The 13,661-nt window shown below is 38.6% G+C and overlaps 1 protein-coding gene and 1 long non-coding RNA gene across 51 annotated transcripts in view; one reads left to right on the forward strand and one right to left on the reverse strand.

Annotated features, from left to right (window-relative positions):
• Nucleotides 1-13,661, reverse strand: part of LOC146395264 (uncharacterized) — a 624,884-nt gene that overhangs the window by 225,269 nt on the left and 385,954 nt on the right. The gene's annotated exons all lie outside the window — the stretch shown is intronic.
• Nucleotides 1-13,661, forward strand: part of CBFA2T2 (CBFA2/RUNX1 partner transcriptional co-repressor 2) — a 168,022-nt gene that overhangs the window by 90,497 nt on the left and 63,864 nt on the right. For 16 of the 50 annotated variants that reach the window (XR_014832200.1, XM_085003590.1, XM_085003595.1 and 13 more), the window contains one exon: nucleotides 7,635-7,820. The exons of the other annotated variants lie outside the window; for them this stretch is intronic. The gene's annotated coding sequence lies outside the window, so the exon portion shown is untranslated. The remainder of the gene's footprint in view (nucleotides 1-7,634; nucleotides 7,821-13,661) is intronic. 50 annotated transcript variants of the gene reach the window in all.

Below are 13,661 nucleotides of genomic sequence, written 5' to 3' on the forward strand. Positions count from 1 at the left end.
TGCATAGAATTATTCACCTTCTAAATTCTTTTTTAGAAAGATTGTTTTATGCCTGTGATTGGTATTGTTTCTCAGTTTCTTTATTTTTGTTTTTAGTTTTTAAATTTTGGTTTTTGTTTTGTTTTAATCCAGAGGAACCAGAGGTGTTAGCCTATGTTTTAAAACTCACATTTGGCAGTGGTACAAACAGCTGTCACACTGAATAATTGTCAAGTCATTATGAGGGTTTCTTTTGCTCACTAATCTGTAGGTATAAATCTGGGTTTTAACCACATGTGATTGGTAAAAATTAGTTCTTGGAAGAGTTTATGCTGTGTGGGCCATCTGTTCCTTGTTCTCAAACACAGAATGAAAAGCCTTAAAAAATTCAAAGCATTGAACTAAGATATGTGTTAGGAAGGTAGGCTGAGTGAAGTCTCTAGAGGATAACACTTAAAATTTGGGATCTGTGTGTAGACACCCCTGGATTTGATTGCAGAAGCATTAGTGATGTGGATATACTCTTCATCTGGTGGACAGGAGTCTTCATTTTCAGCTGATTCTCAATGGTGACCGTGAGCCATTATGATAATCCATTATGATTTGATTGTTTTTATGAGTCAGCTAGATCTTTCTTTTTGTGTTTGTCCCATTCCCATTCCTTGAGGTTCCCTCCTTTAACTCTTATCATCCAGCTAATTCCCTAAGGGTTAGAATTGCAGCTTCATTTTGTGTTCTGAGCACTTAATACAGGTTATGTTAGCCTTTTAGCAACGATTGATATGATTGGCAGGGTTGGATTTTTTGGGGGGTTTTTTGGTTTGTTCGTTTTTGTTTTGCCACACCATGGCACACGAAAGTTCCCGGGCAAGGGCTCAAATCCAAGCCGCTACAGTGACAATACCAGATCTTTAACTCCATGCACCAAAGAGAACTTTGGAAGTTTCTTGCTTTAGGAATAGCAGTACTACATTTTATTTTATTTTGTTTTATTTATTTATTTATTTATTTTATTTTATTTATTTTTAGGGCCACTGTCGCTGCATATGGATGTTCCCAGGCTAGGGATTCAATTGGAGCTACAGCTGCCCACCTACATCACAGCCACAGCAACGCAGGATCCCTGACTCACTGAGCAAGATCAGGGATCAAACCCACATCCTCATGGATACCAGTCGGATTCGTTTCTGCTGTGCCACAAGAGGAACTCCAGAACTACCTTTTATTAAAAACACTGTTTTTTTCCACATTTCCTTCCAGTTTTTGCCTGTTAATATGTATGTTTTTTTATATATGTGTATGCTTTCCGTGAATATATATATCCTCTTTCCCTTAACATTCTATCAAGGCCTTTTCTATGTTGTCATTACTTCAGTGGAGAAGTAGACCCAGAATGTGAATTGTTTTTATCACATATTAAATTGTGTTGCCATTTACCAATCCTTTATATAGGAACACTATTGTACTAATTTGAAAAGTCACTTGTTTCAGTTTAGTCAGTAGTAAAGTTATTCTGGCCACTAGATAATGGGCCTTTTCCCAGGGCCAGATCCCAAGCCCCATAATCATGTCTGGGTCTCATTTTCTTTGTCTGGATAGACAACCTAGATGGCTTTCTATCTTAAAATTCTTCAACTAATTTTGTAAACCTTATTTGGGGAGATGTAACTATTTTTATGAACCTGTAACTTGAATATAATATTTTATGAGGTTTTAGGATGTTTCTTCTTTTGAGTGGAGTCTGATTATATGATGTCTTTGTATTTTATGTGAAGTAAACCATAGTAAATATTTTTAAATTGCCTTGTTTCTAAAAAGAATAAAATTGTATACAATTGAGAATGAGTTATTTGTAGAAATTAAATGATAAATCATGGTGGGATATATTTAAGGCCTAAGTCACCTTGTTTGGATTTAGGTGGTAACCAAGTCTCTATCAGAAATTCAGTTTGAAGCCATTTCATCAGATGTATTCTTTCTGCAGAGAGTTCTACTGTAGTATCCACTCATTTTTAGTACTTTCTTTTATGGGCATCCATGGCATATGGAAGTTCCTGGGCTGTGGACTGAATCCAAGCCACAGCTGTGACCTACCCGCAGCTGTGACAACACTGAATCCTTTAACCCACTGTTCCAGGTGTGTATAAAACCTATACCTCCACAGCCACCTGAGCCATTGTGCTCAGGTTCTTAACCCACTGTACCACAGTGGAAACTCCATTTCTAGTATTTGTACTACCAGAGGACAACTGTCTCAAACTGCTGTAAGCACTCTCCTGTACCCCTCTTTTACAACCATACCATGTATTTGGTTGTGGATTTGCTATCTATCCATTTTTGACTATATACTGTTTGTTTTGTTGTTAGGATTTAAGTAACATTTTTGGATTAGAAGATTTCTTCTCAGCCCATTAAGTAAACTCTATCCAGCTTCTTCACCTCACTTCTTGGTAGGAGCTTTAGATAGAGGTAGTAACAACAGTAATAGTGGATGATGTTGGTATGTTTTGTGAAATGGTTTGTAATTTAGAGCAGGATTATTAACTTCATTTCCTGATGACCAAATGGATTGGAGAGGTGGACTTAATTGCCTATTTTACATAGATAGTAGACTGCTGTTGTAGGTGTGCTTATTTGTTTAAGCATTTGCTATATAACAAAAAAATGATATGCTGGGAGTTCTCCAGTGGCTCTGCAGGTTAAGGATCCATCATTGTCACTGCTGTAGCTCAGGTCACTGCTTGACTTGGTTTTGATCCCTGGCCCCAGAACTTCTTCATGCCACAGGTGCGGCACCCCCAAACACCCCAAAAAATGATATACTGTAAACTCACAGTTTTGACAGGTTAACTGACGTGCCTTTGGTCATACAACCAAGTTACTAGGATTATAACCTAGGGCAGTCGGTTTAAATTAAAAGCATGTTTTTACCCATCTATGCTGCTCAGCTGGAGGGTGACTAGGTAGGAACTAGGGTTTCTGATTTTTGGATCTTGGCTTTTCTATCATGCTTCCTATTTCAAGTGATCTGTCCCATTGTTCCCTTACCTTAACTTGTCAAAGTATTTATTTCAAAAATGAGGTCACTGTAACTATATCATACTGCTTGTGTGTAAAGGAAGCTTAATATGTTAGGAATACTTGGCAGCCCAGTGGGTGTCTTAACAACTTCCGTATAAAAGGAAATCTAGTGAGAGAGCAAGTGAAAGTATTTTATAAGCAATGTTCTAAAAAGACTCAAGAAAATTGGTATTTACCTGTTATCCACACCATATGCTCTATTTCACTTTCATGTTCCTTTCCACCCTATGACCATATGTATTTTTTTCTTTCCTTTTCTTTTTTGCATTTTAGGGCTGCCCTTGCGGCATATGGAAGTTCCCAGGGTAGCGGTCGAGTCAAAGCTGTAGCCTCTGGCCTACACCACAGCCACAGCAATGTGGGATTTGAACCATGTCTGCGACCTGCACCTTAGCTCATGGCAACACCGGATCCTTAACCTACTGAGTGAGGCCAGGGATCCTCATGGATACTAGTCAGATTTGTTTCTGCTGCACCACAACAGGAACTCCTTTTTTCTTTTTTGGATGCACAGCAGCATGCATAAGTTCCCACACCAGGGATTGAATCTGCAGCACAGTAGCAACCCAAGCCACTTTAGTGACAGCACCAGATCCTTAACCCACTGAGCAAGGCCAGGGATTGAACCCGAGTCCTCATGAATACTAATCAGGTTCATTACTGCTGAGTCACAATGAGGACTCTGAATGTTGTTACTTTTAAATACTGGAACTAATGGAAGGTAACAAGCATATAGATAGTCCAGAAAGCCTTACAGTTTGAACTGGAAATACATTAGTATATTGTCCCAAAATTCACTGTCCCATTTTGTTACCCTTTGGCAGACTGATGGAGGGCTGGATGAGGAAATGTGGAGAAATTGATATTAAAACCTTGGTCATGGTAAATTGAAAGTTAACTTTAGAAGAAAAGCATGATTATTCTTCATGGTTAATTGTTGAATTATAGGTTTAATACGATTCTTTGCACATCAGTCCCTATTTGATCATTTGCCCCACTTCCCTAAAAGAGTAGCTAATTAGGGAGTATGGTACTTTACATTGTGCAAAACAGCTGCCGGGTATATGCTCATGTAATCCTATCAACATTCACAACTAATTATTATTATTTTGATCCCTTATTTTAGAGATGAGTAAACTGAGGTTCCTTTTGGTGTTGGTTCTTTGCCCAAAACTGGAATCTGATCATCATATCTTTCTCTGAAGGTTTTAAGCAGAGACTGGATCATACAATTTGTTTGTATTTTACAGTAGATTCTTGCACTGGGCATGAATTCAAAATAGATAAAATTTTGAGCTCTTTCGGAGTTCCCGTCGTGGCACAGTGGTTAACGAATCCGACTAGGAACCATGAGGTTGTAGGTTCGACCCCTGGCCTTGCTCAGTGGGTTAAGGATCCGGCGTTGCCGTGAGCTGTGGTGTAGGTTGCAGACGCGGCTCGGATCCCGCGTTGCTGTGGCTCTGGTGTAGGCTGGTGGCTACAGCTCCAATTAGACCCCTAGCCTGGGAACCTCCATATGCCATGGGAACAGCCCTAGAAAAAGGCAAAAAGACAAAAAAAAAAAAAACTTGATGTCTTTCATAATCAAGAATTTCTAAAATTAAAAGTACTTTGCTATAGGAATCAAAAGTATATTGCCATAGAAATATAGAGAAGGAAGAATAGAAAAACAGCTCTAATCGGGAAAAAATCCTAACCCCACAGAGGTATGTATTTTGAGTTTTAATTTTTATTTTCCGTAGAAGATTTATAATTAGGGCACAAATTCAAGATTGTCTTAGTTTGGAAGCTGTGTGCTTACTTGATTGCTAGCTTTCTAAAAGTATGTAGGACAGTCTCCTAGAATTGTCTCTACCTAAATCTACACTTCACTGCTAAAATGTAATAACTCTTTGCCTTTGTTGATTGAAATTAGTTTTGGGTTTGTTTTGTTTTGTTTTTGCTTTTTAGGGTCACACTCGAGGCATATGGAGGTTCCCAGCCTAGGGGTCAAATCAGAGCTACAGCTGCCGGCCTATATATACCACAGCCATAGCAACACCAGATCCGAGCCTTGTCCACGACCTATACCACAGCTCACAGCAACGCCGGATCCTTAACCCACTGAGTGAGGCCAGGGATCAAACCCGAAAACCTCATGGTTACTAGTCGGATTTGTTTCCCCTGTGCCCTGATGAGAACTCCTGAAATTAGTTTTAATTACATTCTCTTAAGTGGATCCGTATGGAAAACATCTTGAATGTTTCCAAGACCAAAAAGTGAATTATTTTACATGTAGTTCATTTTAACTTGTTCTGTCCTGGCTGTTTCAGCATTTAAAGCCATTAATCTTAACTCATATTTCTGTCCCAAGGCAAATGAGAGGCAGATGCTCACATGGGGACCGTTTGTTCCAAACATTGTTTCATTCATAGTTTAAATTACATTAGAAATTTTGATGATTATGAAGTTAAGGATTTTGAGTGAATCATTAAAATGGTCTTCCCATTAAAAGGGAAAATTGAAACTTAGAATTCATTGTAGACATATAGACATAGCTATTTTTTTGTTGTTGATATTTCAATTTAAAATAAGCAATGGGAACAACTATAAATGTAATAAATTCATTGAGTAATAATAAAATAAAATAAAATAAGTAATGGGAGTTCCTGTTGTGGCTCAGTGGAAATGAATCTGACTAGCATCCATGAGGATGCAGTTTCAATCCCTGGCCTTGCTCAGTGGGTTAAGGATCTGGCATTGCCATGAGCTGTAGTTTAGGTCAAAGACGATCCTGTGTTGCTGTGACTGTGGTGTAGGCCGGCAATTATAGCTCAGATTTGACCCCCAGCCTGGGAACTTCCATATGCCGCAGGTGTGGCCCTAAAAAGACAAAAATAAAATAAAATAAAATAAAAAATAAGCATTGTTGGTCTGTGTTTTAACATTGCTTGTGTTAATTAAAATGATAAATTTATAGAAGGGAAAGTGGTCATTTTGAAATATTGTCTGTAGTTTCAATAGAAATCTAGATGTAAATAAACAAATATACATATATTTTTAAAAATTACCTTTGCCAGTCAGCTCTTATTTCTTTTTTGCTCCTTCATTTCTTGCTGACCTAATTGAAAGACTTATACTACATTATCTTTGTTATTCTTTGGTTTATTATAAAGAATAACACTGTATTTAAGAGTAGTATTCCCTGGTCAAATAAGGTGATTCCATAATGCAGGGATGGTTTAACATTAAGGAGCTTAAAGGAAAAAAAATTCTGTAAAGAGGTCACTTCCCCTTATAAAAAGCTTTTGATTAAACTGAAGGAAGGAAGGAAGGAAAAACTCACCTTCTTTAGTCTTTGCCTTGTGGGGATATTAATCTGATACCGCTTCCACCAGGTACATTGTAATAAAAGCACCTTGTTTACATGTTCATCTTATTACTACATTTTTCAAAGGTTTGGGCCCATAAAACGATCAGTTATGTGAATTCTCTTTATTTTGAGCTTATCTTCTGAAAAACAACAATAAACCAAAACCATCCTCCTCTTAGTTACTCAGCCCAAACAGTGTTAGGTCATCATTGTCCAGATTTCTTTCAAAGAAAAATAGATGACTTGGTGTCTGAGGCATGGGGTTTGTGCTAAGTTTTTCTTTTTTTTAATTCATTTGATTGTCAACAGCAGCCCTAGCAGCCGGACAGTATTGACTGCATTTTATAAACAAGGAAACAGACTTTTCAGAAGGAACTATTCCTACTATCAAAAGACTTAGAAAAGTAGCAGAGCCTCAATTTGGATCCTGATCTGTCTGAATCTAGAGCTTGTTTTTTTCTTTTCTCTCGCTCGCTCGCTCACTCTCTCTTTTTTTCTTTTTTCTTCTTTTTTTGGTGGTGGTTACTTTAACTATTTGAAAACTGGGACTGGGTACATATACCTTTGCATTGTACAAGCATATAACATCTTTGGGATGGAAAGGCCAATGGAGGAGAGAATTATATGAACAAAAGATTTGGTGTCTGCATTAGTCTGTGATAATCCCCAGCAATTTAAAAACATAGACATTCAGCTTTTTTATATTGTAATGTTTTAAGTATTGTGTGATGATACATTAATAGTACAGGTATTTTTGGATTTGTTGTGTTTTTTTTTGGATTTTTTTTTTTTTTTTTTTTTTTTTTTTTGTCTTCTTGGGGCTTCACCTTGGCACATGGAAGTTCCCAGGCTAGAGGTCCAATCAGAGCTGTAGCTGCTGGCCTATGCCACAGCCACAGCAATGCCAGATCTGAACCTCATCTGCAGCCTACACTCCAGCTCACCCTTAACCCACTGAGCAAGGCAAGGGATCAAACCTGCATCCTCATGGATACTTGTTGGGTTCGTTACCACTGAGCCACTGTGGGGCCTCCAGAGAAGTGATTTTTTTTAAAGGGATACTGATGGGTTTATTATATAGCTCTTTGTACTTGCTTTGTCTCCTTAGTGTCAAGTAAAGTATGAGTCTTTAAGATTTACAGAACAGTCTGTGGCCTAGAATTAAAGTAAATGTAACTTGCTTATACTTATTTATTTATTTATTTATTTATTGTCTTTTTAGGGCCACACCTGCAGCATATGGAAGGTCGAATCAAAGCTGTAGCTTCTAGCCTGTGCCATAGCCACAGCAACGGGGGATCCGAGCTGCATCTGCAACCTACACCACAGCTCTTGGGGACAATGGCGGATCCTCAACCCACTGAGCGAGACCAGGGATTGAACCTGAATCCTCATGGATGCTAGTCGGGTTCGTAGTCCACTGAACCACAATGGCAACTCCTACTTGTGCTGTTAACATCATGCTTCAACAAAACTAAGTCGCGTGATTACCTTTTACATCCCCCCCAAACCCCTACCCCCATTCATCAACTAATGGTTATCAAACCACTATTTTTGCTTGTTAGTGTCCTAGGCATGGTGACAATAGATGGAAACAGGACCAACAAATTGGAACAAAAGCAAGAAGATTTAAATGTATCTAGAGAAGGGGGAGGGACTTCTAGGAAATGGAGACAGAATGATCATGACTTAGAGGAGAACCTCCTAATTAGAATATAGGACCGTTGATGAGAGTGGATGCTGGTGAGTGTCAGAGTTTAGCAGCTGAGAACTGTGAACATCCCTTTGAGGAACAAAATACAAGAGAGTAGGGATTCTTGTTGAAATCAAGTACAGTATAAGTTGAATCTCAGAGTTCAGTTAGAGAAATGAGGGACTAATCTCAGTGTCTCTTGAGTAGAAAGAGGGTTGAAGATGGGTATGAAAAGATAGAAGTGACAAGGTTGTGCTGATTCATTGGAAATGAGATGTGAGAGAAGATAATGCCTATCTAGGTACTAGGGGTATGGTAAAGAAATAGAACAGGGCCTTTATCTCCCCAAAGATGGGATCAATCAAGCAAACTATATACTTTCTTGACTGGTACAGTGGTAATAAGTGCAATGAAGAAAATAATGCTTATTTGGTGGTCTGGTCGGAAGACTAGAGAGTGACTTAGGGAAGCTCCCTCTGAGGAAGTGACATCTGTGCTGACTGACATCTGAATAAGGAGTCAGCCATGCAACAACTTGGAGGAAACCAGTTCTAGGCCAAAGGAATAGCCTGAGCTAAGGCACTGAAGTGGGAGTTCTCAGGGTATTTGAGAAGTAGAAAGGAGGTCAGCATAGCCAATGCATAGGGAGGGCAAGACAGGTAGGACAAGAGATTGGACAGATAGGCATAGGCTAGCTCAGCAGTTCTCAAACTCTTTGGTTTCAGGATATCTTTGCACCAAAGAATTTTTTTTTTAATGGGAGGTACACACTCTCATCTGAAATTAGAGTAGATTTTTAAAATATTAATTCCCTCTAAATAATCCTATTACATGTTAATATAAAGAAGACCTTTATGAACAGTTTTTTTTTTTTTTTTTGTCTTCTTTGCTATTTCCTGGGCCGCTCCCGCGGCATATGGAGGTTCCCAGGCTAGGGGTCGAATCAGAGCTGTAGCCACCGGCCTATGCCAGAGCCACAGCAACGTGGGATCTGAGCCGCATCTGCAACCTACACCACAGCTCACGGTAACGCCGGATCCTTAACCCACTGAGCAAGGGCAGGGACTGAACCTGCAACCTCATGGTTCCTAGTCAGATTCGTTAACCACTGCGCCACAACGGGAACTCCTGAAAAGTATTTTTCAAAGCAGTAGAAGAGTGGCTCTTTAACAGTTGTTGGTTTTTTTTGTTTTTTTGTTTTTGTTTTTGTCTTTTTGCCTTTTCTAGGGCCGCTCCCACGGCATATGGAGGTTCCCAGGCTAGGGGTCTAATCGGAACTATAGCCGCCGGCCTACGCCAGAGCCACAGCAACACTGGATCCGAGCCGCGTCTGCAACCTATACCACAGCTCACAGCAACGCCGGATCCTTAACCCACTGAGCGAGGCCAGGGATCGAACCTGAAACCTTACGTTTCCTAGTCGGATTCGTTAACCACTGCACCACGACAGGAACTCTCAAGGTGTCATTCATCATGCCGTTACTGGAAAAACCCACTGTATACTCATAAAGGAGTAAATAAGGCAGATAACCTTTGATGATGATGATGATGATGATTGTTGCTTTGACCACCCCACCTCCCCAGAACCTCCAAGTGTTTCTAGACCACTCTTTGAGAACTGCTGGCTAGACCTTTTTTCTTTTTAGGGCCAAAGCTGTGGCATATGGAAATTTCCAGGCTAGCAGTTGAATCGGGGTTTCAGCTGCCAGCCAATACCACAGCCACATCAAATCAGATCTGAGCTGAGTCTGTGACCTACACCACTGCTCACACAATGCCGGATCCTTTAACCTACTGAGCAAGGTCAGAATTCGAACCCATATCCTCATGGATACTAGTTGGATTCTTAACCTGCTGAGCCACAGTGAAACTCCTGAGTAGATCATTGCATTTAAGCCAAGGTTAAGACTTTGTATTTTATTCTAAGAGTAATGGGAAGGCATTAGAGGAGTTTAAATAGATCTGTGACAATATCTAAAAAATCAGCACTTAAGCTCTTACAAATGGATTGGAAGGGACAAAAGCAGAAGCAGAAAGAATAGTTAGGAGGCAGTTGCAGTAGTACAGGTGAGAGGTGACAGTGGCTTGAGCTAGAGTAGAACAGAGGAGATGGGGTGAGTAATATGTTGTGATATATAGATAGATAGATAGATAGATAGATAGATAGATAGATAGATAGATAGATAGATAGTCTTTTTAAGGCTGCACCCATGGCATCTGGAGGTTCCCAGGCTAGGGATCGAATTGAAGCTACAGCTGCCGGCTTAAGCCACAGCCACAGCAGTGCAGGATCTGAGCTGCTTCTGCGACCTACACTACAGCTCATGGCAATTCCAGATCCTTAATCCACTGAGCAAGGCCAGGGATCGAACCCACATGCTCATGGATACTAGTCGGGCTTGTTAACGGCTGAGCTAAGATGGGAACTCTTTCTGATATATTTTAGGGTTTACTGGTGTATTGTTCAGGATTTACTGGTGTTCTAGAAGGTTTTGTGTCCCAGAGAAACTGTAGCATAGATGCATCAGTAGGTGGAACCAGAGACACCTGGGTTTGAATCTTAGGAAAGTCGTTAACTATCTGTGTGAGAAATTTATCATTTCTCCCTGTCTCCAGAAAAAAAAAAAAAAAAAATGTTAAGAAGAATTTTATTTGACCCAAAAGACCAGAGTTAGCTCATTGTCCGACAGTGAGTTACCTCACTTTGGCTGCATGTACTTGGCCAGAGCTGTAATTGCTGCACAATGTTAAGAGGTTGAGATTTAGATTAGTAGATTTAATAGTAGGGGTAACATTCACCGTAAGGCAAGATGCTAATCAAATGTAATAAGTCATTCTGTTCATGTGAGAAATATTAACTTGATGGAGACTTGAAACAGATGGTGTGCAATTGGAATAGAATAACTATATTATTCCAAATAAACATTTGTTGGAGCTGAGAAGCAACAATCCATATTTCACTTTTCCCTATTTACATTATCAAGTCAGCTGTGTTGCTGCTGCTTTTAACTTGCATTAAGGTTATCAATATGGTTTTGATGTTGGCAGGCAGTTAGAACATATCTTTAAATATTAAAACCATTAGCATTGGAAGAGACTCTTTAGTTACTTTCAACATACAATGGCATAATGATTGCTAATACATTTCTGATGGATAGCTGTCTAATATTTTATAGGAGATTAGTGTAACAGAGCGCTCCCTTAGTTTGTACTTTATTGGCCTTTCAGCACTTCCCTTCCTTCCATGTTATGGGTGAGGAGCAGGGCTCTGGTGACTTGTGCAAGGTCCCACAGCTAGTAAAATGGCAGAACAATCAGGATTCAAAGCCATATCTAGTTTCCTGCCTAGACATCTTTCTTCTACAATAGCCTGTATTTGACTCCTCAAGGACTTAAATCTCCAGCTGGTTTGGAATTTGGGCCATTTGTCAGACTGCCCTTCTTATCTTTTGCTGCATACTAGCCTTTTCATCTTTACTATATATTCTGTTTCTTGTAAGAGAGACAGTCTTAAATTGGGAGAGGAAGAAAGATTTTATCTGTTTTATCTAGCCTAAAACACTTTATCCATTGTACTTGACTTGTCCCAATTAAGTTCTGGAGTGAGATTTGTATGCAGTCTCTTAAATGCTTTTGTATCCTTTGCTACAACTATTATATTTGTTCTAAGCTTTTTTGTAGTTATATTCTGGTTTGTTGATGTTTTTACAAAAGCCAAAGTTGGTTTGTTGTTGTTGTTTGTTTTGTTTTTTCTTTTTTGACCTCCCAGTGGCATATAGAGTTCCGAGGTATAGTTGCAACACACCAGATCCTTAACCCCACTGTGCTGGGCCAGGGATTGAACCCGCATCCCAGTGCTCAAGAGATACCACCAATCTTGTTGTACCACAGTGGGTACTTCAGCAAAAGCCAAAGTTTTAAAATATTTGGTTCTGAAAGGGACTTTCTTAATCATAGGTCTGATCCCTATAATAACCTAAACAGCTAGAATGTATTCCTATATGAATATTTGTATATTTAATTTTGAAATTCACAGTGCCTACACTTTGGCAGATCATACTCTTTACTTGGCTTCTGTTTTTTTTTTTTTTTTCTCATTTTCCTGATTGCTCATTTTCTTTCTTTTTTTAAAAAATGTATTTTCTTTTATTTCTTTTCATTTTTATTGAAATATAATCAACATACCTTAAACACCAAGTTTAAGGTGTACCACATGATGACTTAACATAGTACTGCTCATTTTCTTTTTTTCTTTTTTGTAGTTGTGCCTGCAGCATATAGCAGTTCCCAGACCAGGAATCAAACCCTCACCACAGCAGCTACCTGGGCTGTTGCAGTGACAGTGCTGGATCCTTAACCTGCTGTGCCACAAAGGAACTCCTCTATTTATTTATTTATTTTTTAAATTGAAGTATAGTTGATTTACAAAGTTGTGTTAGTTTCTGGTGTATAGCAAAGTGATTAAGTTATATAAATATATGTATATCCTTTTTGATATTTTATTCCATGAGGGCTTATATATAGTTCCCTACAGAATTGGATATAGTTCCCTGTGCTGTGCAGTAGGACCTTGTTGTTTACCTGTTTTACATATAGTAGTTTATATCTGCTAATCCCAAACTCCTAATTTATCCCTCCATCACTTTCCCCTTTGGTAACCCTAAATTTGTTTTCTAAGTCTGTGAGTCTTTGTGTTTCATAAATAAGTTCATTTGTATCATATTTTAGATTCTACATATAAGTGATATTATATGGTATTTGTTTTTCTCTTTATGATTTAGTATGATAATCTCTAGGTCCATCCATGTTCCATTCTTTTTTTATGTCTGAGTAGTATATTGTGTGTGTGTGTGTTTACATACCACATCTTTATCTATTCATCTATCGATGGACATTTAGATTGTTTTATTTACTTTTGTTTTATGTACTGCTCTATCCTCAGCAGTAGCATACCTTATAGGTTTTCAGCTGTTTTTGAATAAATAGAATACTAAAATTCAGTTCAGGAGAAGCTGCACAACCTCCTTAACCTAAATTCCTTTTTCATCCCTCCCCAACCCCACTATTATAGGACCGAATTGTGTATACTGAAGTTCTAAATCCCCAATACCTCTGAATGTGACTGAATTTGGAGGTAGGGTCTTTAAGATGGTAAACAAGTTAAAATGAGGTCATTAGGACTGACCTTAATACAGTATGACTAGTGTCCTTAAAAGAAGAGAATTCAGACATAGATATCTTCAAAGGGAAGACCATGAGAAGAAACAGGGGGAAGACAGCTACTTATAAGCCAGGCTTCAGAAGAAACTAATCCTGACAACAACCCTCTCAGACATCTAGCTTCTAGAATTTTGAGAAAATAAATCTGTTACTGAAGCCACCCAGTTGTTGATAACTTGTTATTTTTGGTAATACTTTGTTATAACAGCCAAACTAAGATACCAAAAAGATTAATTCCATAAAAATCAACTATACTTTTTTTCATATTCCAATCTAGGAAAGTAACATCTTTCTTAGCATGTTTTTTTCTGTCCTTTTTTTTTTTAAGGGCCTCAC

This window comes from Sus scrofa, chromosome 17 (genome assembly GCF_054392235.1).
Source record: "Sus scrofa isolate SSC_HxYL_T2T_F1_AM1 chromosome 17, Sscrofa_HxYL_maternal_Yorkshire_Landrace_v2.0, whole genome shotgun sequence".
NCBI classification, from domain to species: Eukaryota; Metazoa; Chordata; class Mammalia; order Artiodactyla; family Suidae; genus Sus; species Sus scrofa.